This window comes from Pelophylax lessonae (genome assembly GCF_965119305.1).
Source record: "Pelophylax lessonae genome assembly, chromosome: 5".
Taxonomy (NCBI): Eukaryota; Metazoa; Chordata; class Amphibia; order Anura; family Ranidae; genus Pelophylax; species Pelophylax lessonae.
This window is the reverse complement of record NC_138772.1, coordinates 379,915,948-379,942,057: the sequence shown is the minus strand read 5'-3', so window position 1 is coordinate 379,942,057 and position 26,110 is coordinate 379,915,948. Positions and strand designations below refer to the sequence as shown.

General features: G+C 43.5%; 1 protein-coding gene across 1 annotated transcript in view; it reads left to right on the top strand.

Annotated features, from left to right (window-relative positions):
- Positions 1 to 1,102: 1,102 nt before the first annotated feature.
- Positions 1,103 to 26,110, top strand: part of LDLRAD4 (low density lipoprotein receptor class A domain containing 4) — a 532,001-nt gene continuing 506,993 nt past the window's right edge. The window contains exon 1 of the mRNA XM_082258487.1: positions 1,103 to 1,224. The gene's annotated coding sequence lies outside the window, so the exon portion shown is untranslated. The remainder of the gene's footprint in view (positions 1,225 to 26,110) is intronic.

The following is a 26,110-nucleotide window of genomic DNA, read 5'->3' as shown; positions in this document are numbered from 1 at the left end:
TAATACAACTATATAGATCAGACCAAAATGAGGGACAAATGAGGAGGAAAGAGGGACTTTGTTCCAAATCAGGGACAGTCCCCCCGAAATCAGGGACAGTCCCTCGAAATCAGACAGTGCCTCAAAATCAGAGACAGTCCCCTCGAAATCAGAGACAGTCCCTCGAAATCAGGGACAGTCCCCTCAAAATCAGAGACAGTCCCCTCAAAATCAGGGACAGTCCCCTCAAAATCAGAGACAGTCCCTCGAAATCAGGGATAGTCCCCTCGAAATCAGGGACAGTCCCATCAAACTCAGGGACAGTCCTCTCAAAATCAGGGACAGTCCTCTCGAAATAAGAGACAGTCCCTTGAAATCAGAGACAGTCCCTCAAAATCAGAGACAGTCCCTCGAAATCAGAGACAGTCCCCTCGAACTCAGGGACAGTCCTCTCGAAATAAGACACAGTCCCTCGAAATCTAGGACAGTCCCTCGAAATCAGAGACAGTCCCTCGAAATCAGAGACAGTCCCTCGAAATCAGAGACAGTCCCTTGAAATAAGACACAGTCCCTCAAAATCAGGGACATTCCCCCGAAATCAGAGACAGTCCCTCGAAATCAGAGACAGTCCCTCGAAATCAAGGACAGTCCTCTCAAAATCAGAGACAGTCCCTCGAAATCAGGGACAGTCCCTCGAAATCAGGGACAGTCCCTCGAAATCAGAGACAGTCCCTTGAAATCAGGGACAGTCCCCTCGAAATCAGAGACAGTCCCCTCGAAATCAGAGACAGTCCCTTGAAATCAGAGACAGTCCCCTCAAACTCAGGGACAGTCCCTCGAAATAAGACACAGTCCCTCAAAATCAGGGACAGTCCCCCGAAATCAGGGACAGTCCCCTTTGAAATCAGGGACAGTTAGGAGCTATGCAATTGAAAATTCCTAGAAAAGCGAACACATCAAACGCAAAAACATTTCACCTGCTGAACATCCAGCTGCAAGAAAAGTTTATCACGGTGGCATTTACACATCCGTCCAGTAGGTGTCAGCGTAGCCTGTGAAAGTGAGCGGCCAGGGCTGGGCAGGAAGCTTTTCTCTCCCCCCTCACTCTTCACACCTCCCTCTAGAACTTGTCTCCTCTCTCCGGCTGTCAGAGTGAGCTGTAGACTAGCTGCAGACAGAGGGCTGGAGGAGAGATTGGCAGTCCCAGACAAGGAGCCTGTGTGCGCAGACACACTGCAGGGGGAGGTAAGACCCTTTCTTGTGCTCTGCATAGGAGCACAGCACAGTATAGTAGAGGAGAGGGGCAGCTGAGGAGGAGGAGGGAGGGGAGGCAAGTGCAGAGTCACAGAGCTGCTGTGGGGCTGCAGCTGGAGCTTTTCTGGGAGTCAGGGAGGAGCTGGAGCTGCTGCTGCTGTTTGCAGAAACGTGACAGAGGCCCAAGTTTAATTCTGTCTTTAGGAAAAGCAACAACTGCCCTCCATGGACAAGCTGAGCAGGGAAGGGATGGCTGCTCCCATTGTAGAGGATGGAGTCACCCAGGGTGATGGGTGTCACTGAGGATGAGTTTAATGAAAGTAAAGGTCTGTGTGTGGGATTGGTGGAGGGGGGTGTGCCCTGTGCACATGCTGATGCTTGTATACTAATGTGCACCTATAGGAGGGAGGGAGGGAGGTATGCAGCACACCTCTCCCCTCCGCTGGGTACCACCACCCCCCCCCCCATCCCCCTCCTCCCTGGGTGATCAGGCTTTATTTTACTCATCATCATCGTTCCTGGATGGCTCGGTTTCCTGCAATGAATTTTATAGTACAGCATCCTTCAATAATTCATAATACATAACACGGAATATTCAACTGGATCAGCAGCTGTTGAATTCGCCCAATCCAGAGCTGCGGGGGAATGCTGAGGTTTTTATTATTTACCTTCACCAATGATAAAAGTCCAACCCCGTCCCAAAGATGATCAATCACCGGTTTAATTTATAGGCATTGATTAGATATAGGAAGCATTGCACTGCAGCATATTTTTATGAATGGCTTTCCATTAGTAGACACACAAATGTCTTTAGCTAATTGTTTGAATAAATTGAGATGACTGATTTCAGGGGATAATCGCACGCCGCCTGTGTTTAACTGGCTGGGAGGCAGGTCGGGGCAGGTAACTTTGGGAAATATTTGGATGGTTGGTGTGAAGATTTATCTTGTCTCCACACCCTTTATAGAAAGAGAATGCATTGATGAGCAGTAAAATCTTCTGTCATTTACATAGGCAGGCCCTGTTAACACTTCATTAACCTGCACGTGCCGTTCTCCTTCGATGTACTCGGCTAGCATAGAGTGCCGTCGCTAGGCAAAGCATACCTACCAGTCTTGAGCCACACTGGGCAAAGGCCAATCCTAAACTGACTGTACTGCCTAAACTTTGACTTCTACCATTGGTTTGTCGCCAAAACTTCACACTGCTCATTCTGGAAAAATCAGAAAAACTTCAGCTTCCCATTTTTCAAGATGTCAGGAAGATGCGCAGGTTTCCCCATAGCAACCAATCACATTCAAACAAATTCTCCAGCTGTTCTGTTTAAGGGAAAGTTTGAACTGATTGGATGATGGGACGTGAATGAATTATTTCAGATATAGACAAATGAGGTCCACTCTCCATGGTCAATGTTGTTAGTCCTTTTTTCAAGGTTGTCCACATCTTTTATACTATGTTTCTTGTGCAAATTCAGGAGCACATTTTGGGTATTATCCTGTATGGCACAGGAGATTGATGTGGTGCAATAGAATGTTATTTCATATATAGACAAATAATGTCCACCTGCCATGGTCAATATGTCCTTTTATCCAGGTTTATCCATATACGTTATGCTACGTATCTTCTGGAAATTTGGGAACACATTTTGGGTATTATCCTGTATGGCACAGGGGACTGATGTGGTGAAAGAGAACGTTCTTTCATATATAGACAAATAATGTCCACCTGCCATGGTCAATATGTCCTTTTATCCAGGTTTGTCCATATACTTTATGCTATGGCTCTTTTGGAAATTTGGGAACACATTTCGGGTTTTATCCTGTATGGCACAGGGGACTGATGTGGTGAAAGAGAATGTCCGTCGGCTCCTGCGCGCGCGTGTGTGACGTCACCGCGGCTCCGGCCAATCAGATGGCCGGATGCCGCGATCCCGGAAGATGGGCGACTGAACATGTCGCCTGTCATAGAGGTGAGAGGATGGCACGGCGGGGGCTCGTTCTAAGGTAAGTATTTCATAATGAGCTAGTATGCGATGCATTCTAGCTCATTATGTGTTTCTCTTTCAGGGTAAAAACGAAAAAAATAAAAAAAATTGAGTTTACAACCTCTTTAAACTGTATGGCACAGGAGACTGATGTGATGCAAGAGAATGTTATTTCATATATAGACAAATAGGGGGGAGATTTACTAAACTAGACTAGAGGGTGCAAAATCTGGTGCGGGTGTGCATAGAAACCAATCTGCTTCAGATTAGCATACACAGCTGTACCAGCTTCCATCTCCTCCATAAGGTCCACTCTCCATGGTCAATGATGTTTGACCTTTTATTCAGGGTTGTGCATATACTTTATGCTATGTTCCATGTGGAAATCTGGGAGCAAGTTTTGGTTATTATCCTGTATGGCACAGGAGACTGATGTGATATCACGCAAGAGAATGTCATCTAATTTAGGTGTCTGTTTATGAAGCCGAGAAAAGCCATGATCCTCAGGATCATGGCCGATCTCTGGTGTATACCGGTTTATGTATCTGAAATGAAGAGCAGAGAACATGTTCTCCACTTCTCATCACAATACATGACTGTTCTGTCACAAACGGACAGTTTTGAAAGTGAGATCTGGACATCCCACTGGCCATTACACTGAAATCTCCTTCCCAAATTCTCCAGCTCAGAGATGGAGAATCTGGTGCGAACAGAGGAAGAAGACTTTTTTTTTTTTTTTTTTTTTCTTCCTATATATCCGCACCAGTGGGTTAAAAATTCATATAGAGAAAAAAAAAATCCCTCTCTCTCCGACAGATGCCAGATTGCATTGGCGACTAGAATTAGTGGTCTGGCGCCTGGGTTGCACTGCAACAGGTGTCCTCTCCCCATGCGGGTGTGCAGACTAAGATGCCATGCCGGCTGGGAATTGAGGCCATGGCTTAGTGGCCTGCTGGAGCGAGACTCTCACATTGGGGAACTCTGCGCTCTCTTGTGGTGGATGGGGCTGTAACACGTAGTCACTGGCGGCGCTGAGTGTTTCCCCTGCCTGCTCTCACTGCCGCCCATCCCTTTCCAAAGAGAGGAGGTTGAAGGTGCTGTGGGCTTGATCTGGCGCCCTGTCCTTACCGGTGAGTGGACAGAGAGTGTGGGCCAGCTGGTCGGAACAGCCTCAGTTCCATTTACAGCCTCACAAAGATGGAAACCAGTTTTTTATTTATTTTTTTATTTTCATTCTCTGTCATGCCACACAGCCGAAGGCCCCTTTCACATGCCTGTCAGTTTTTTTAGGCGGACCTGATTGGACCCTTCAGTCTCCTCTATGGAGCAGCGGATGTCCGCTGACAACCTCCGCCATCAAATCCGGTCCGCAAAAACAGACGGATTGTGATACTATCTTCCATCTGTCCAGCAGATCGAATCAGATGGCATCGGATGGAAATGGGACAGGTAGCCCATTTCCATCCGATTGCCTTATAGAGGAGAGTGGGACTGTGTTAGTGTTTACTCTGCATAGCAGAGCGGACCGGACCTGTTATCCGCCTGCTCAGCGGGGATTAGCGGCGAAATCCTCGCTGAGCAAGCGGATTCCGCTTAGCGGAGGTGCCCGTATGAAAGGGGCCTAAGGTGGCATGAGTTACTGGATCTCCTATTGCCTCCAACTTGCTGCACTGTCCTTCCCTAGTGAGCCACTGCCCATCCCTCCCATCACTGTGATTGGGGTGCCTTTGAATGCAAGGGGATCGCAAGCGCGTCTTGCAATGATTCGGAATGCCTAGGTGTGAACGGAGCTTAACCACTTAAGCTCCGGAAGATTTTACCCCCATTCCGACCAGGGGGTATTTTGCGATTCGGCACTGCGTGACTTTAACGGACAATTGCGCGGTCGTGCAACGCTGTACCTAAACGAATTTGGTGTCCTTTTTTTCCCACAAACAGAGCTTTCTTTTGGTGGTATTTGATCACCTGTGCGATTTTTTGATCACGCGCTATAAACAAAAAAAGAGCGTCAATTTTGCAAAAATAACAATATTTTTCACATTTTTTTATATGAAATTCCCCCCCAAAAAAATGTAAAAATCAAAATTTTTTAACATTTTCGGCCAATTTGTTTTATGCTACCTATGTTTGGTAAAAAAAATCGCAAAAAGCGTATTTTGATTGGTTTGCGCAAAAGTTATCGTGTTTACTAACAAAGGGAAAGATTTTTGTCATTTTTGTTGTTTTTTTTTTAACGCGTAATGGCGGCGATCTGCAATTTTTTTTGCGGTACTGCGACATTGCGGCGGACAGATCGGACCCTTGACTGACATTTTTGACACTTTTGGGGTTACCAGTGACATTTCTACAGTAATCAGTGCTATATATATGCACTGTTACTGTAAAAATACACTGGTAGTGAAGGGGTTAACTTTATTTGGGAGGAAGGGGCTGTGTGTGTCCCTAGGGGCGTGCTTTCTACTGTGATTGGCTGTGGCTTCAGCTGTAAGGACACTGATCAACGGATCTACATAGTAGATCCATGTGATCAGTGTCTTTGCAGCGAGGAGAATGACAGGCAGCTTGTTTACACAAGCTGCCTGACATTCTCCCTCTCCCCCGCCGATCGCCGAGTGGCCGGCGGACATCGGGTCCGCTGGTCACACGCGCGGGGGGGTCCGTGACCACGCGGGAGCGCGCCTCCGGGGGCGCGCGCTCGCTCCCTAGACCCTCACAAGCAAGCAACGTAGCCCTACGTTAGTTTGCCTGTGAGGGGCTGACCGCCGACGTAGATAGTCGTGCGGCGGTCGGCAAGTGGTTAAGCTAATTGGCTACCATCCACAGCTGCACCAGAATTTTCACTCTCCAGTTTTAGTAAATTAAACCCATAGACTGTTGCTAACTTTTTAATTGTTTTCGAAGTACTGATCTAGATTATATTAGTAGTTCAGATATTTTCTGACTTTTGCTATTCCTTTTCTTCTCCCCAAGTTGCCTATTTGCCTTGAGTTATCTTGTCTGGAGTACAAAATCGAAGAGTGTTTGTTATCAATGGTTATTCATGATATCCAAATCTTTACATGCTTCTTGGCTTGTCTTTGGATTGTCTTTTTATACCATATTTGATGGGCATATTTGATAAAATACCAAAGCAGTGATGTTCTGCAACCTATAACGTTTGAGTTGGAAGCTGGCTGTTTGTAAGAAAATTGTGTCCATGGTTGCACCATTTTCAATGATACATTTCCCCCCTCCCTCCCAAAACTGTTAAAGGCAAGGTGACTTGTGCCTTGAATGCTAGATGGTATATATACTTTTTTATAATGTCTTCATTTCATTTTTTTTTTTCTTTTTAACCACTTGCCTACTGTGCACTTAAACACCCTTCCCATCCAGGCCAATTTTCAGCTTTCAGTGCTGTCACACTTTGACTGACAATTGCGCGGTCATGCTACACTGTACCCATTTGAAATTTTTATCATTTTTTTCACACAAATAGAGCTTTCTTTTGGTGGCATGTAATCATCTCTGGGTTTTTTATTTTTTACAAAAAAAAAGAATAAAGACAGAAAATTTGGAAAAAAAAAAAAAAAGTTTTTCTTATTTTCTGCGAGTAAATTTTGAAAATAAATTTTTCTCCTTCACTGATGTGAGCTGATGAGGCGGCACTGATGGGCACTGATGAGGTGGCACTTATGGGCACTGATGAGGTGGCACTTATGGGCACTGATGAGGAGGTACTAATATGCCGCAATGATGAGCACTGATAGGCGGCACTGATAGGTGGCACTGAGAGGTGGCACTGCTGGGCACTGAGAGGTGGCACTGCTGGGCACTGAGGTGGCACTGACGGGCGGCACTGATGGGCACTGAGAGGCAGCACTGATGGGCACTGGTGGATGGCACTGATGGACACTGACGGGTGGCACTGATGAGCACTGATGGGCGGCACTGATGGGCAGCACCATCAGTGCCCACACTCAGTGCCCATAGTGCTGCCAGTCAGTGCTTATCAGTGCCTAGATGAGCAGGCACTGATGGGCACTGACTGGCAGCACTATGGGCACTGATTGTGGGCATTGATGGGGGACACTGATTGTGGGCACTGATGGGGGGGCACTGTGTATATTTTTTTTTTTACCTTTTAGTAATCAGGGCACTGGTGATCAGTGCCCTGATTACATGTCTCTGTGTCCCCGGCGCTGTGAGGCTCCCCCTCCTTCCTCACACTGCAGGCTCCGTGTGAGGAAGGAGCGCCGGCGATGAGAGATGATCTCATATGTTTACATATGAGATCATCGCTCATTGGAAGGCCCGATCACGTGGTGAATGGCCGCTGTGATTGGCCATTCACCACGATCTGTGATCGGCTGTGTCCAAGGGACACGGCCGACACAGATTCTCCCCGCTGCACGCTCGCGGGAGCGCGCGGGGGGCGTGTCACTGGGAGGCCGTTTAAAAACGGCCTCCCGAAAATTCGAGTCCGCGCTGCAGCCGTATATAGGCTGTAGCGCGGATGGGAAGCAGTTAAGTATGTCTATGTCCTCTCAGATGCGGCCTTGGACTGGCTGTAGATGGATGCTTCACTAGTAGTCCTTGAATCATTCTTAGGCTGCAAGGACATTCCACATTCTTGTAAGAGTCGGTTCACACTATGGCGACACGACTTCGGGCGACTGTGCACCGCGACTTCGGCACGGCTTGCACTGACTTCACATAATGGAAGTCAATGCAAGTCACTCCGACTTCCGCCAAAAGTAGTGCAGGAACCTTTTTCTAAGTTGGAGTGACTTGAATTGCTCCTATTAGAACGGTTCCATTGTACGGAATGGAGCATGACTTGTCAGGCAACCAAGTCGGAGTAGTGTGAACCGGCACTAAGAGACCTTACGACAGGTGTATGTAGACTGAGAAATGCTTACTCCCTTGCAGGGGAGGGCTGGCAGCCTTAGGCCTGGGGGCAAGTCCAGTCAAGTGGCCCATTGAACCATCGAATCAGCTCACCATCCATGCCCACCTGGTTTTATAGCGGCTTATGAAGCAAGATAAACATGATGCAAGGTGGTAACCTACTTTAACCACTTTACTACCAGTCACGTAACTTCTACGTCGGCTGACTTTGAGTGGTTATACCGGGATGATGCCTCTAGCTAGAGGCATCATCCCGGTACCGTTGTTTGAAGCCGACGGTCGGCTTTCCGTCGGTAACGATCGATGCGGCTCGGGAGCCGCTCGATCGTTACCCGGGGGGGCGGGAGGGGACGTCCCCCCCCCTCCCGCCGCCTTCCGCGGCTTTGCTCGGGGCTACCGTCCCACCGGGAGCCCCGAGCACCCAGCCGGCACGTCCGCCGGCTGGATGGAGTCCCGATGAATGCCGGAAACGGCATCGATCGGGTCTCCGATGACGTAACCCGGAGGCGGCGTCCATGACGTCACGTCCGGGTTAGTGTGCTGCAAAAGGCGGCAGATTTGAAAAACGGCTGTATGCAAAAATGCCGTTTTCGGCGTTTTGCATACAGGGAAGTGTAGTGGAGGGGTCTAGGGTCTTTTAGACCCTCGATCCCTCCATAAAGTGTACCTGTCACGACATATTGCTGTCACCAGGGATGTTTACATTGCTTGTGACAGCAATAAAAGTGATCAGATTTTTTTTTTTTTTTAAAAACCTGTAATAAAGTTAAAAAAAAAAGAAAAAATAAATAGGAAAAAAAAAAAAAAAAAATTTAGCCGTCCCCGTCACCGTTAGCTCGCGCACAAAAAAAAACGTATACGCAAGTCGAGCCGCAAATGAAATCGCTGTTCAAACCACACATGTGAGGTATCGCCGCGATCGCCAGAGCGTGGGCAATAATTAAAAAAAAGAGCTACACTCTAACTCTAAACTGGTAACCGTTAAATAAATTTAAAGCGTCGCAGATTGAGATCTCTATTGACCGTAGTTTGTCGCCATCCCACGGGGGGGCGCAATTTTAAACCGTAACATGTTTGGTATCTATTTACTCGGCGTGACATCATCTTTCACAATATACAAAAAAAATGGGCTAACTTTACTGTTTAGTATTTTTTAAATGCAGTGAAATGTGATTTTTCAAATTTTTTCCAAAAAAATGGCGTTTTAAAGACCGCTGCGCAAATACCGCGTGACAAAAAATTTTGCAATGACCGACATTTTATTCTCCAGAGTCTTTGCTAAAAAAATATATATAATGTTTGGGGGTTCTAAGTAGTTTTCTAGGAAAAAATACTGGTTTTAACTTGTGAACAAAAAGTGTCCGAAATAGGGCTGGGGCTAAAGTGGTTAATGTTAATAGCAACAAAGGAGGTTTAACAAAAATACATGACCTCATGCCAGGCAGGGAGTAGGAATCTCCTGTCGGGCGGAAATCTCTCTGCCTGACAGGGAAGTGACTGTTAGTATTGTGCTGGCCGGGTGCAGGAGTGTACTGCTCCGCTGCAGCTCTGTAAATATAACATTGTGTATCAGTGACTGGCAGCTGTATACAGTGTCTGGGCCCTATATTAATCCAAAAACAGTATCTCTCCTGTACTCAAGTGGTTTGCAGGAAGGTGAATGGTCTGAATGGTCTTTTTAGCACAGATAAGGTGGTCTTGCTGCCCCCTCAGGACCAAGGGTGTCCAAAAACACTGTAAGACAACAAGAGAAGGGCGCACCGAACTTGTGCATTACCACTAAAAAGTTTATTAACCACTTAAGCCCCGGAAGATTTTACCCCCTTCCTGACCAGGGCCTATTTTGCGATTCGGCACTGCGTGACTTTAACGAACAATTGTGTGGTCGTGCGACGCTGTACCTAAACGATTTGACGTCCTTTTTTTCCCACAAACAGAGCTTTTTTTTTGGTGGTATTTGATCACCTGTGCGATTTTTTTTTTTTTTTTTTTTTTTTTTTTTTTTTTTTTAGATCATGCGCTATAAACAAAAAAAGAGCATCAATTTTGCAAAAATAATATTTTTCACATTTTTTTTTTATATGAAATTCCCCAAAAAAATGTAAAAATCAAAATTTTTTTAACATTTTAGGCCAATTTGTTTTATGCTACATATGTTTGGTAAAAAAAAGCGTATTTTGATTGGTTTGCGCAAAATTTATTGCGTTTACTAACTAAGAGAAAGATTTTTGTTGTTTTTTAACGAGTAATGGCGGCGATCTGCGATTTCTTTTTTTTTTTTTTGCGGGATTGCGGCGGACAGATCGGACCCTTGACTGACATTTTTGACACTTTTGGGGTTACCAGTCACATTACTACAGTAATCAGTGCTATACATATGCACTGTTACTGTAAAAATGACACTGGCAGTGAAGGGGTTAACTTTTTGAGAGGGAGGGTTTAAGTGTGTCCCTAGGGGCGTGCTTCTAACTGTGATTGGATGTGGCTTGAGGTGTAAGAACAGAGATCAATGGTCCTACATAGCAGAACCGTATGATCTCCATTCTTACACAGGGAAGAATGACAGGCGGCTTTGTTTACATTAGCCGCCTGCCTTTCTCCCTCTGTAACGGACAAGCGCAAGTGCCCGGCGGACATCGGGTCCGCCGGGCACATGCGCGGGGGGGGGCCGTGACCGAGCGGGAGCGCGCCTCCGGCGGCGTGCACTCGCTCCCTAGAGCCTCACAGGCTAGCGACGTAGTCCTACGTCGCTTTGCCTGTGAGGGGCTGACCGCCGCAGTAAATAGTCATGCGGCGGTCGGCAAGTGGTTAAAATCGAAATGGATAGCATACATTACACTCACAAACATAGGATGTGTACATGCATGTAGGAAATGGGAAGCACTCGCCTCCAGAACACTTCTCTACTGCTGGATGGCGTGATGGCGTCCACAAAGACCTGGTTTGGCTTACACGTTTCGAGGGAGAACCCTCTTCCTCCAGAGCCAAAATCAGCACCAGCAGAGAAGTGTTCTGGAGGTTCCTACATGCATGTACACATCCTTTTGTTTGTGAGGTTAATATACGCTACCCATTTAGATTTTAATAAACTTTTTAATGGTAATGCACAATGTCATTGCGCCCTTCTCTTGTTGACTTACCCTATATTAATCCAGCCCTGAGTGCTGCCTTTTTAACCCAGCATCGGAGCAGCCCGGGGGGCCATTGCCACCCTGCCCCCCTTCCTAGTCCTGTATAGAAAAGGGACCTTCTGGGGCCCATTTGCAGAGATTTTCATGTAAAGTTTCTTGGCACCCTTTGGGAAAACCTTTTTAAACCATTTTGTCTAGGATGATGCCTGGAGCAGTATATAGTCTCCTGGGCTCAATGCTCATTTTAGTTGATACTCACCCAGAGGTTAGTCTCTTCATGGTTAAGCCTAGGCTCATAATTATGCTGTATGGCTAATTCAGTGATGCCTGGGCCTTTCCTGCACAGAATTGCAGTTGCACTGTGTTTGCGATCCGCTGTGCAGGAAACACAGATCACTCATGGCAAACGCAGTGCAGATTGCCTGCACCGGATCACATGGTACAAAACAACCATGCAATGCAATTGCTGTGCAGCTCTAAAGGAGGTGACTGCACTTCTTTGGTGGGATTTGAGCCCATTCAAAATGAATGTGCCCTAATCACACTGCATGGAATCGCATGTGAATTGCCCTGGAATGTGATGTTGTTCCTGTATGATTCACATAAGAGTTATAGCGTGAACCAGGGCTTAATATTAGCGTGCTGAAAATCATTTTGCAGCAAGTAGCATTTCTGTAAAATGCATGAATCAGTTTGCACTTAGTGTTTTATATATGTCTGTACGAAGTGTTACAAATTGTTAGTTCAATGGCACATATAGCTATTGCACATAATGTAGTTCTATGGTGTCCAGAGCTTCAGAAACAGAACAGTGTTTGACAATTTGTGAAATACATTTTCTTCCCTTTACTACTGATTTACCACTGAGTTTTGGTTTTCAAGAAGTTCCCCTTTATACTGCAATCTAGGCAGTTAACCTGTCATTACTGAGCTGTTAGCGCTGGGACTGTCAGCCGTTCATTTGTACCGTAGAAGCCCTGAGTGCTGTTCAGACTGCTCGGGTTCTCTTGCCTCTGGCATCCAGGAGTAAGATGGAGATGGAAGCTGGCTGTTAATGTGATGGATTATCAGCAGCATTTATTGAGCAGTTCCAGCAGGTAAGTGATTTCTATTGCTTTGCACTTTAAGTAGACAGCTTGATGATGCTAAATATGATAGAATTAACCTGTAAATTGTCAGCTGGAAATTTCGAAAGCGGAGCTGTGCAGCCATTAAAGTCACCGGCCAAGGTGAAATTTGATTTCCAGAACCCTTTGTTGATAATGGACTTTACCTTTAACCACTTGCCGAACGCTTACTTTATATAAACGTTGGCAGAGTGGCTCTCCCAGGCAAAGTCACGTATCGGTACGTCACTTGCCTGGGAGGAGCTAGGGGGCAGGCGGCGTGCTCCTGCCCCCCGATTGTCAGCGGAGAAGCTGGCGCGTGTGTCAGGAGGCTCTGATTGCTGCCTGACACTCGATCTCTCTCCGCTGAAAGAAAAGGACGGACGGCTTAATGTAAACACAGCCGTCTGTTCTTCTGCCTGCAATGATCACAGAGACTATGCGATCCTGCTATATAGGATCGCATATCTCTAAGATCATTTCAAAAGCCCAACCCCCCCACAGTTAGAATCACTTCCCTAGGCTTACATTTAACCCCTTGATTACCAACAGTATAAACCCCTTCCCTGCCAGTGTCATTATTACAGTAACGGTGCATATTTATAGCACTTATTACTGTTTAATGTCACTGGTACTCCCAAAAGTGTCAAAAATGTCAGTTTGGGGTCCGATCTGTCCGCCACAATGTTGTAGTCCCGCAAAAAATCACAGATCGCCACCATTACTAGTAAAAAAAAAAAAAAAACAATAAATCTTTCCTGTAGTTGGTAGACGCAATAACTTTTGCGCAAACCAATCAAAATACTTATTTTGATTTTTTTTTTTTTTTTTTACCAAAAATATGTAGCAGTAAACAAATTGGCCTACAATGTTAAACAATTTTGTTTTTTAAATTTTTTTTTTGGGAATGTTATATAGCGGAACGTGAAAAATATTTGTTTTTTTTTTTTTTTTTTCTTCAAAATTGTCGCTCTTTTTTTGTTTATAGTGTGTGTGTGTATGTATGTATATGTGTGTGTGTGTGTGTGTGTGTGTGTGTGTGTGTGTGTATATATATATATATATATATATATATAATTTTTTTTTGGGGTACAGCGTGACCGTTTAGTGTCCATTCACACTGGTACGACTTGTCAGGCGACTTGGTCAGCCTGACAAGTCGTGCACCATCGCTCCCATAATGTAGTACAGGAGCCGTTCTAATTGGATCGATACAAGTCGCTCCGACTTAGAAAAAGGGTCCTGTACTACTTCGGGGCGACCTGGAGCGACTTGCATAGACATTCATGTTATGAAGTCCGTGCAAGTCGCGCTGCACGCGACTTCACAGGTCGGCCCCGAAGTGGTAGGGCGACCTAATGTGAACAGGGGGCATAAAGTCACGCAGTGCCGAATTGCAAAATAGGGCCTGGTCATTTAGCAGCAAAATCTTCAGAAGTGGTTAAGCTAATTCAAACCAAAGATGGAGAGATCCCGGATACAGTGGTGTGATCTCTAATATCCCCACAGGGAACAGCTGTTGAGACCTTGTGGTGAAACACAGGTCTAATTGAGAGGTGAGAGGCCATCTTTATGTGGTGGAGGGATCACAAGCACTTTCAAATATCTTCTTGAATAATTTGTGCACTTTTGGGACTTCAAAGAAATACTTATGAACTGACTGGCTGCACTTCATGGACTTATAGATTTTTGCACTTTGAGTGAATGGTTTACATTGTTCACCTTATTTTGCAACATTTGATGAAATTATTGCACATTGCTAGCCCTTTATACACTCGATGCACTTTATTTTTGGCCAAGTTTGCTCTTGTATATAATCTATTTTGTGTAAGTAGCGCTGTATCTATGGATTGAATTAGAACTTGTGAATATGCACTGATGAACATAGGTTGATATAGCTGCTACTGATACTCACGTACATATTTTTTGTACACTTGAAGTTATTTAGTTGCGCAGATTTATATTCTCTTTTTTTGATATACCTTAAGCTAGCTGACCCTGGTATTTTTTCCAAGAATATAGATATATGCATCTAGTATACGCTTAGTGAGGATCGGGTTGGATGTAGAAGTAGGTCAAACCTCTTTTGGCTTTCTTTGCATCTATCGGATCCTTCCTGTGTGTATGGTTGCTGTGCTTGTCATAGTAAAGACTGATCTGCCGATGGAGCGCTGCTGGTAACCCATTGGGCACATGGAAACTTTGTGTGTATCAACTTTATGGACTCTGTTCTCTGGGCTGAACCTGAGTGCAGAGATTTTGCCCTACTTTGAAGCCATACTAATATTTATCAAAACTTTTTCCAAAGAATGTTAGCTGCAGTCAGTTCCTGTGTGAATTGCCATTCTTCAGCCGCTGTGTGACAATGCATGGCAGGAGAAATCCTACTATTGTCTGTAGGGCCTGTTCACAATATGCAATGCATTTCTGTGCGACTTGTAAAAGTGCATATACAGTACTCCTTTTTGTTCTTCATAGTGCGTTTTTTGGTCCAAAAAGACATTAATGGCGCTTTTCCACTGCATGGAACCAAACGGTTCGGCTCCCTTTTGTGCTTTTCCACTGCTGGTACCGCACGGTATGGTATAGGAACGGTTCGTTACGGTACGGCGGCGCTTTTCCACTGCATGGAACCGAACGGTAGGGCTCTCAAAAACGGTACCTACTCGATTGTGGTTCCAAGAGGTACCATACCCGGTACCATATCCCACAAGCCTTTTCATGCAGTCACTACTAGCCACTGATTGGTCAGAGAATCCCACCCACCCCGTTATTATCCCACCCACTTAACTTTAGTACTACTTTAGTGGAAAAGCAAACCATACCGTACCAAACCGTTCCAACACCGTACCATGCGGTACCAGCAGTGGAAAACCAAGCAGGGCCGAGTAGAGCCGAGCCGGTACTTGCAGTAGAAAAGTGCCATAATAGGAGCCCTTGAAGAATGCAGAAAAAACCCATGAAAATGCAGACGCGTAAGTGGTAACTGAGCCCTATGGTTGAATCACAGGAAGTTCTTTGCAGAGATACAGATCTAGGGGTTGCTCATTTTAATAGGATTTTTGTTCATCCTGTATTAGAAGTCACACACCTCTGTCCCGTTACACAGTTGAGTAGGTAGCCACTCTGGTCTAATTCAGCTTTGCAGAGTTCCTTGTGACCTTTCTGCCTTTTTAGCCTTCTCACCGAAAAGTGTCTTTGTATCATCACTTTACTGAGTCACCTTCTGATGAGTTGAGGGACACGGGAAGATAAAAAGCAATCAGTTGGCTGTGCCATCTTCCTGCCAGTATAGTGTGGTAGGGGTATCCCAGGACTGTCAGAACTTATGGAAAACATTTAGTTTGGATGGATTTTCAACAAACTTTTTAGCTGGTTATTTTTTTAGCTGGCCAGACTTTGGGCTTTTTCACACTTGACTAAATTTCTAACACTTAACAAGCGCTGTTATAGTGTTTGCATGGCGGTAATATGAGCTTTAGTATAGATCATTTTACAAGTGTTAAACGCTCCCTAAACACACCATGCGCAGTTTTGATGCGTTTGATGAACGTTAAGGCGTGTTAAAACAGCTCCACAATAGAAAGTGACAGAATTTTAACCCCCCGCAAATGCCTGCCAGAGCGTTTGCGGAGTGTTACTATAGACTGGAATGAGAGGCGTTGGAAGGGCTTCAAACGCATCCTGGCTCAACATGAGTCTTAATTTTCAAGTGAAGTGATGTGACGCTAACACTTAGTTTTTAAAATGTGAAAAAGCACTTTGTGCTGTCCATTGTATCATATTTATAGGCGTTTGAGCCCCTCAAACACCTGCTTTTAATGCCAGTGTGCAGCTCTCTGTAAAATCTATGCGCTGAGATCTGTCATTCCTAAATTTGTTTGGTCAATTTGTTTTTCTCCTTTTTACTGCTATCTGGAGTTTCAGGAATGCCATCCCCGCAGGTAGAAGACGGTGAATATTGCTAGTGATAATTGCAAAATTCGACCGGCTGGTTGTACCCAAGCTGATCGATTGACCGACTTACAAAACGCTTAGCCTGCCCATTCGTGGTTCGTATCACAACCGGTTCCTGCTGTACTGGCCAAGATTCTAACATTATATGGGCGGCCTTAGGCCTCATGCAGCTGGGATGCTTTCGGGCATCTGACATAAGTTGCTTGTGTACAGCCTTAAAGGGTAACTCCACTTTTTTATGGGGAAAAAAATGGCAAACAAAGAAAAAAAACAATATAGCGTATACAATTGCGACACAAATCATATTTTAATTGAATGTTATTAAAAAATTACATTTCCTTTTCAATTTGCAGCTGTTGTAATTTTTGGGAAATGCAATGCAATATGGCCACCTGGAGTTGTTCTGTACACAGAATGTATACTGACCACACCCCAGAAACATCATTTCCTGCTTGTGTGATTGGCTCACCAATTTTCCCAGAAGTCTGCCTAAGATACAAGTCAGGTTTCTGGCATCCCCTGCAACAAAAATCTCATTTTTGGTGAGATAATCCCAATAGGAACAAGTCTAAAGGGATGCAGGCCCAGCAACTTTCCTCATTAGAGCCCTGCAATTGCCACAGCTGACAGATAATTATGAAACAACTCCCATTAGACCCACTCAGCACAGAGGAACAAACAATAATTTCTTCAGAATAACAAAAGGTAGGAATCTGCAACAACGTTTGTTAAAATCCTTGTAATGTACATAGATCACCCAGAGGGGATTGTGTTTCTTTTTTTTTTTTCCTCAACAAAAGAGGAGTTGCGCTTTAAATAGTATTGAATAGCTGTATGTGGATATACGCTTTTGCTTGTGTAAATTTACGCATGGGCGTAAATCCCTGAGCGTGACTTTTGTGTGCCCAGGGATTTATGCGCATGCATCTGCGCAGGTTTACGTATTTACATGTGTACAGCCAATCGTTATTATGGGTGACCGTACATTGCAGGTGTTTCTCAGATGCCTAAAAGCGTCCATGCACTGCATTTTTTATTTTTTCAAAACGCTTTCATTATTGACATGTGGTAACATATGAGATATAAATGGATGTCATGTACTATGATGGTGTAATAGTAGGCAGCATACATGAAAAGCACTCTATTCACATAGCCCTGCAGTCTGTGATGGTCATTGTTCTGTTAGGTGTGTGAACTCCACTGTACACACCACTGATGTACAGCAAAGGAAAGTGAAAGCCTTTTCAGGCGGACCCTTCATCATTTTACAAAGACTGAGCATAAATGAGCCATTTCTGCGGAGACGTATTTAGGACATCTGGTTTATACAACATAACAGTAATTCATTTAGAGAATGTAATTAAAGTGTGGACCACACACAGAGGCTGATTAGATTTATTGCGTTAAGTGGCAGATCTACACTTTAAAGTCATTGGTCAGTGCTATTAAAATGAAAGTGGCCTAGGGAACATAGTCACTTGTGTTGGTAAAGCCTGCGCGGTACATTTTATATATCCATTTTTTATTTTGTGTTTCTCTTTTTTTATTATGTGACTGTGCAACATTGATATTGATGAGGTGCACAATGAAAGTGTGCATACCATACATGACTGTAGTTCGCCATTTCCATCCAGCTCCTGGGGCAGTGATACAGAGTCTGCTCCTGACATGTATGTCCTTACTGCTGATTTATGTGACCTGCCAGTTTCAATACGTGGCATAAGCACAGGAATGTATCTTTATTACAGCCTTCTAAAATAGTTATAGGTTCTGAATTACAACATAACCTTTCTATTATTTCAAAATGGTACATGGACCAGTACACACAGAAGGAATCACTGCAGAGGGCCTACTTTCATTTATCAGTAATGTCACCTGATGCTGGCTATACATGTTCTAACACGGGCAAGAAACAGGATTCTTGCATGAATAGGGCACCTAGAATTCTCTGTTGCAAGGATGGACTAGACTGGCAATAAAAAACAGATAACTCGTTTTCGCCTTCACAGCTGTGACATGCTACCGTCTTGGATGAAAGAATTGACATGTAGGTGATGGCTGGCTCAGTGCAGCTTACTAGGAAACGGAAGCTATAATAGTGTTATATATTTTTTGATTTACAGGTAAACAATACATTGCAGAGGATTTATAGAGCACTATGGCAAAGCTAAAAAAAAAAGCACAGAACTTGCTCCCTTAATATTATATTATATTATTATATATTTTTTTCTCAGATTAGGAATGAGTCACACAAACAGCTGTTCTAGAGCTGGGACATAGGCATTTTTTTTTTCTTTTTTTTTTTTTTTTATTAACAGGGCTTGGAGAGCCTGTAATAATATGAGAGTCCAAAGTTTCACCTGATAGTTCTTAAAATGGGTATTTTTTTTTTTTTAAGCTGTCTTTTAAAGTCTGGACTTTAATAAAGAGTGTACATAATCGGTATATATTTCCTTTAAGGCTGGGCTCACACATAACCAGTGCAAATTGTATGCCTGTTTTTCATATGCAAATAAAAAAAAATAATCATTCTGTTCTGCGGTTTAGGTCAGGTGCGTTTTTTATGTGAATTTGCAAAGCTCAGGACCTTATTTTTGTCAAAGCTTGCCAATACATAGTAGTAGATAAAGGGGATTGCGGACATTGGCAGATGACACCGCTGACATCCGTTTTTGCGTCCGTTCCGTTTTTTAAACGGAAGAAAAATGGGGTTTTCTTCCATCTCAAAAAACAGAACTGAACGGAATGGATGCAAAACAGATGTCAGCGGATGGTTATCCGCTAACGTCTGCAATCCCCTAGACATACATTGTGTCAGTTTTTCATCCGCAAACAGATGGGAGGAAAAACGGACCTGCGGACCCAAAGGGTGTCAACTCCTGTAGTAGGAGAGCAATCAGTGCTTAAATCCTGAACACCTGTGTGATTGAGAAGCATTCCCTGAACACCTGTGTGATTGAGAAGCATTCCCTGAACACCTGTGTGATTGAGAAGCATTCCCTGAACACCTGTGTGATTGAGAAGCATTCCCTGAACACCTGTGTGATTGAGAAGCATTCCCTGAACACCTGTGTGATTGAGAAGCATTCCCAAAGAACTCAGTGAGCCTGGAATTCGCACCTGAACCGCACCGCAGTGCTCAGAAAATGCACAGGACTCTTTAAATTCGCACTTGGATGCAGCGCAAATGTGTGAGCAGCTTCAATGGAAATCGATTTTCACATGTGAATTGGGTGCGATTCAAAACACATCCAATTACCATATACACAATTGTCAAAGTATTGGGACCCCTGCCTTTACATGAACTTTAACCCCTTGGAGCCTAAGCCTTTTTCTGACATATATTACTTACAAATTAAAATCCTTGTTTTTTTTGCTAGAAAATTACTTAGAACCCCCGACATTTTATATAATTTCTTTTAGCAGAGACCCTAGAGAATAAAACGGTGATCGATGCAATATTCAATGTCACATGGTATTTGCGCAGCAGTCTTTCAAATGCATTTTTTTTGGGAAGAAATACACTTTCGTTATTTTAAATAAAAGAAAAAACGTAAGCCCAATTTTTATTTTTTTTTATATATAATGTGAAAGATGTTACACCGAGCAAATGGATACCTAACAGGTCATGCTTTAAAATTGCGCACACTCGTGGAATGGCGACAAACTTCAGTGCTTAAAAATCTCCAAAGGTGACGCTTTAAAAAAATTTTAACGGTTACCTGTTTAGAGTGCTGGCAATACACTTAACGAAAAATCGTTAACTAATTTTCAAAAAACTAACACTCGGCTGGGAGAGCAAACGATTGTGCCATCGTGTAATGACCCATCGTTCAATGGAGATAAATGAATCAGTTTTTTTCACATTTGCATAGTGCAACAGTTTGGATGAGAAATACATTAATCTTTCAATTTATCGGTTGTTCGGCAGAAAATTTCCAAACTTGTCCATTTTTTCGGCTCAAAAATGTCACAACCGTTTTACTGATTCGTGCTGAAAAACGAAAGAACTTTCCAAATGACCGAATTTCGGCCGACTTTTTTTTTTTGTATAGTGCATGGCCAGAGGAGGTCTTGTGCTAGAATTATTGCTCTCGAATGATCGCAGTACACCCTCCTGAACCCGAGGCTGTATATTTGCATCCGTCAGCGCTAAGGGGGTTAATAGTGTTTTCGTTCGTAGGGTTCAATATTGAGTTGGCCCGTCTGCAGCTATAACACCTTCAACTCTTCTAGGAATGCTGTCCACAATGTTTGACCATTCTTCCAGGGGCGTATTTGTTAGGTCAGGCACTGATGTTGGACGAGAAGGCCTGGCTCGCAGTCTCTGCACTAATTCATCCTAAAGGTGTTCTATCGGGTCAGGGCTCTGTGCAGGCCAGTCAAGTTCCTCCACCCCAAACTTGCTCATCAATGTATAAAATGAATTGCCTAAATTGATTCCTATCCCATATTTGCTTACTGATATAGTCGACAAACGATGGCCTAAAATACTTTTTTTTTTTTTTCCGAGTTCAGCTTTAGCTTCTTAAGTGTATGTGTAGACAGGGCAGGTTGGCTGTGTGAATTCTGATCCCTTATCTGTTAGGTGGTGCCATAAAGTAAAATGCGACCTAGCTCTATAGAAAAACTTTACATTAATCTGCCATGTCTTGGCACAAAAAAAAGCTTTCATGAAGGTTAATGTGCTGAAGGCTGTAAATTCTTCTTTTTTTTTTTTTTAAGAAGTACCAACAAACACCTATGTTCCAGGTGAATTGCTTAGTGATGTTAAAGCGACAATAAACCCAAAAGCAAACAATTTGTTACATGTAGCTTACCAATTCTTAGATGTGCCGGCTGCATTTTTTTTATTTATTTTATTTTTTAAGACTTTGTTTTCTTTCATCTGGTAACCCAATCCAGTAATTATTTTTTAACAGAACAAGCTCTCCCACAAATCTAGTAGCTCACAGTGTTGAGACCATTTAGTGCCGGTGTTCTAAAATTTAGTCGGACCCATGAAAATTCCGGACCCTCGTCACTTCCGGGGACGCTCCACCACCACCAGCTGCTGCGAGCCCCGGTGCGCATGCGCACAAGGCATTTTGAAGGTCCGATGAAATTCTAAGACTTACGAACAGCTGACTGAGAGGAGGAGGGGCTGAGGTGGGACGCATACACCGCCGCGTCATGGAGCAAGGAACATGTTGAAGAGCGGACTTAGAGGAGGCGGGAAGGACGTGAATACTCATACTAAATAGTAATGATAAAAAATGTTTAGTATTTCTTATTTTTTTTTTATTTTTTTTTTATCATTACTATTTAGTATGAGTATTCACTTCCTTCCCGCCTCTTCTAAGTCCGCTCTGCAACATGTTCCTTGCTCCATGACGCGGCGGTGTATGCGTCCCACCTCAGCCCCTCCTCCTCTGTCAGCTGTTCGTAAGTCTTAGAATTTTATCGGACCAGAACACCGGTTCACATTTCTGCGATGGTGTGTTACTGGCCACTAGGTGAAAACTGAGAAGGGAAAAATGCCTAAAAAGAAAATGAACGCAGCCATCACATCTGATGGGTAAGATGCAGTATATTACATTTTTGCAAAGCATACAAATAGATTATGCTCACAGGTTATGCCCAGTGTATTTACAAGTGGTATAGATTTACATGATGTCTGTTGGTGTTCTTCACCATGGCACACACAGTGCATTGCCATAGTAATTGTGCTGCTGATGGAACTCACCATTTCCAATGAGCACTGTGCAGCTTTGACACAACTCGTGACATGGCTGGGCACGCTCCCTAAATGGGATTTATGAATCTTTTGTAAATGGCATTTATTAAAACCAGACCAAGGTACTGTAATGTGAGCGTTCTTACCCATAGCACCCAAAAATGGTTCTACGTTCTATTAAAGTATCAGAAATAACTCTGCTGCAAGTAAGTTTACCACTTTTTTTTTTTTTGGTCATGTGACTGATGCAGTTAACCAAAAATAGTTCATGTTTTAGCAAATCATGCCCAGCGACTGTGACCGTACCTTACTAGCTCTTCAGTAACCTGTAAAACCACCCCTGGTTCTAGGCTGAGTGTGCCCCAGATGCCACTTCCAATCTCTTATCCTAAACCCAACCCAGTACCCTCTTCTCTACTACTCCCCACCTTTCCAGTTCTTTCATCTACTAGATTTATTTTGCTTGGCAGTAGCACACACCTGTTACATTAAAGCATATCTAAACCGAAGAACAAATGTAATATATTGCAGCTTACCAGTCTTTAGCTGTGGTCACTGCATTCATTTTTTTTTTTTTTTTTTTTTTACTCACCTGATCCTGTTAGGAACACATCCTGTCCTAGGATGACCATGCTCATTCACTGTATTGTATCTTTGGAGGAGCAGCATTGTCCCCTTTAGGGCAGAAAGTGTTGGGACTACAGAACATCTCCCCATCCCATCTCCATTACATATGGAATAGGTGTTCTACAATTCAAAAAAGATAGCGGGGAAGGCTGAAACATTGTTTGAGTTATTGGTTTAGCAAGTTCCAAGGACACTGGGTTTCTGTCAGGATCAGCATGTATTTTCTGTACTTGCAGAAAATGTACTTGAAATACATTAAGTGAGCGTTGGCACCCCTCACAGGAAGTTACTAGAAGGATCAGTGGGTAGAAAAAAACAAAAGAATGCGAATAGTCACCAAATGGAAGGACTGGTAAGCTGCAATAAATTACATTTATGTTCTTGGGTTTAGGTACTCCTTAAAATCTTTGGTATGTATAAAGGGAGCGCTGATAAATCGATGAAAAAGCTGCAACTAGAATCCGATTACCCAGTGAGGATAATTAAGTGTACAAATGATTAAAATGTGTAGTGCGCTAATTCTGTGAAACTTATAAACATAAATATGTGAACAATAGGAACACCAATGTCATTAATAGGATGAGATATAAAACATAAAAGTCCATAAAATTCATAAAAGGTCCATATATGCAACAGTTCACATAAGTCCTTGAATGAAGAGATCCCAATACCATCAAGTGATTTCAATGAAAAAAAAAATGTTAAAGTGCAGGTATTCCCCTTACCAGACGGGTGAAAAATAAGGTGCAATGTATCTCCAAACAAAAAGATGCGTGCAGTGATATAGATAGCCCAGCTCTGCCCACCTCGTGGCCGGTTTGAGAGTAGATAAGACTCTTACCAGATGACATAAAACTTAAGGTGTATGGATAACTTCTGGATATCTTTCAGCTCAATGGTAATGACCGTCCCCCAAGCTTGCGGTTCCCTGTTGTCCCTTGGAAGTGAAACTTCATCCAGGTGTTCACAGGTGATTTCCCAAAAATAAACAAGGGGGGACTAATAGTGCATTATCCTTATAACTTTTATTGCTGATACTCAAAGATGCACTTACAGTTAAGACGATATAATAAGCTTGATAAGCGGACTTCTACTGAGACAGGAGCTCCTGTCTCAGTAGAAGTCCGCTCGGAGGAAACGCGTCAGAGAGGAGGCGCGCCGTCACTAACTACATCCGCGGTCCGCACTGCAGGCTGCCACGGATCTACAGGGTTCCAGCAAGCTTATTATATCGTCTTAACTGTAAGTGCATCTTTGAGTATCAGCAATAAAAGTTATAAGGATAATGCACTATTCGTCCCCCCTTGTCTATTTTTGGGAAATCACCCGTGAACACCTGGATGAAGTTTCACTTCCAAGGGACAACAGGGAGCCGCAAGCTTGGGGGACGGTCATTACCATTGGGCTGAAAGATATCCAGAAGTTATCCATACACCTTAACTACTTAATCCCCGGAGGATTTTACCCTCTTTTGCGTTTTTTTTTTTTTTTTCTGTGTGACTTTAACGGACAATTGCGCGGTCGTGCGACGCTGTACCTAAACGAATTTCACGTCCTTTTTTTTCCCCACAAACAGAGCTTTTTTTTGGTGGTATTTGATCACCTATGCGATTTTTGATCATGCGCTATAAACCAAAAAAAAGCGTAAATTTTGCAAAAACTATTTTTCACTTTTTTTTAATATGAAATTCCCCCCCCCCCAAAAATGTAAAAATCTAAATTTTTTAACATTTTCGGCCAATTTGTTTTATGCTTCATGTGTTTGGTAAAAAAAATTGCAAAAAGCGTATTTTGATTGGTTTGCGCAAAAGTTATTGCGTTTACTAACAAAGGGAAAGATTTTTGTCATTTTTGGTGTTTTTTTTTTTTTTTTTTAAACGAGTAATGGCGGCGATCTGCAACTTTTTTTGCGGTATTGCGGCGGACAGATTGGACCCTTGACTGACATTTTTGACACTTTTGGGGGTACCAGTGACATTACTGCAGTAATCAGTGCTATAAATATGCACTGTTACTGTAAAAATGACACTGGCAGGGAAGGGGGTTAACTGTTAAGTGTGTCCTAGGGGCGTGATTCTAACTGTAGTGGGACAGGTCTCCTAGTGTAAAAACAGAGATCAACGGTTCTACATAGTAGAACCGTCTGATCTCCATTTTTACACAGGGGAGAATGACAGGCGGCTTGTTTACATAAGCCATCCGCCTTTCTCCCGCTCTACCAACGATCGTCATGTGACCGGCAGACATCGGGTCCGCCGGTCACACGCCCGCACTCCTCTGTGAACGAGGCGGGCGCGCGCCTCAGCGGGTGCGCGCCCGCTATTGGCTCAAAACCCGGTGACAGGCTAGCGACGTAGACCTACGTCACTCTGCCTGGCCGGGGCTGACTGCCGCAGTAAATATACTGTACGGCAACCGGTTAAGTTTTATGTCATCTGGTAAGAGTTTATCTACTCTCAAACCGGCCACGAGGTGGGCAGAGCTGGGCTATCTATATCACTGCACGCATCTTTTTGTTTGGAGATACATTGCACCTTATTTTTCACCCGTCTGGTAAGGGGAATATCTGCACTTTAACAAGCACCTTGAAACACCTTTCCCTCATTCGTTTTCATTGAAATCACTTGTTTGGTATTGGGATCTCTTCATTCAAGGACTTATGTGAACTGTTGCATATATGGACCTTTTATGAATTTCATGGACTTTTATGTTTTATATCTCATCCTATTTATTAATGACATTGGTGTTACTATTGTTCACATATTTATGTTTATAAGTTTCACAGAATTAGCGCACTACACATTTTAATCACTCCTTAAAATCTTGCAGCAAACAGGTTTAGATATCTCATCTCATTATGGACTCTTACAAGAACTGTTCTTTATGCACCTAACTTCTGTCATTTGATCAGTGTTCACATTTATGTGTACCAAAACCCCGTAGCTATTATTTTCAATAAAAAAGATTGAAACAGAAATGCCCTTGTCCTGGGAGTAATACGGGTTTTCTTTATTTAGAGTGGTGTCATGTAAAATCTTTAATTGTGTGATTTCCTTAGGAGAAAACAAGGTGGGCCAAAACTATTGTCTTCTAACATGGAAGTAAATGGGTAGTGCTGTTGGAAGATAACACTTTATTTTATACACATTTTTATTTTATTTTTTTTAAATTGGTTGTAAACCCTTTTATAGCCAGTGAAGTGACCGGGCCCCAGATGATTCGGAGATGAAACCAATCCTCCTACATATGCTGTACCTGTTTCTCTGCACCAATCTCTCTCTATATCCAAGTTATATTCTACAGAACTCAGTGAAGAGAGCTGATTGAAAGGGACATTCCCCTTCACATAGCACGCTAGGACAGAGCTGAGACTGTCAATCACAGGCTGTGTGCTAGAGGTTCCTCCCCTGTAAACTTTCTACCTCTTGGTATCGGGCTAGAAGAGATTCCTGCTGATAGGAGGAAC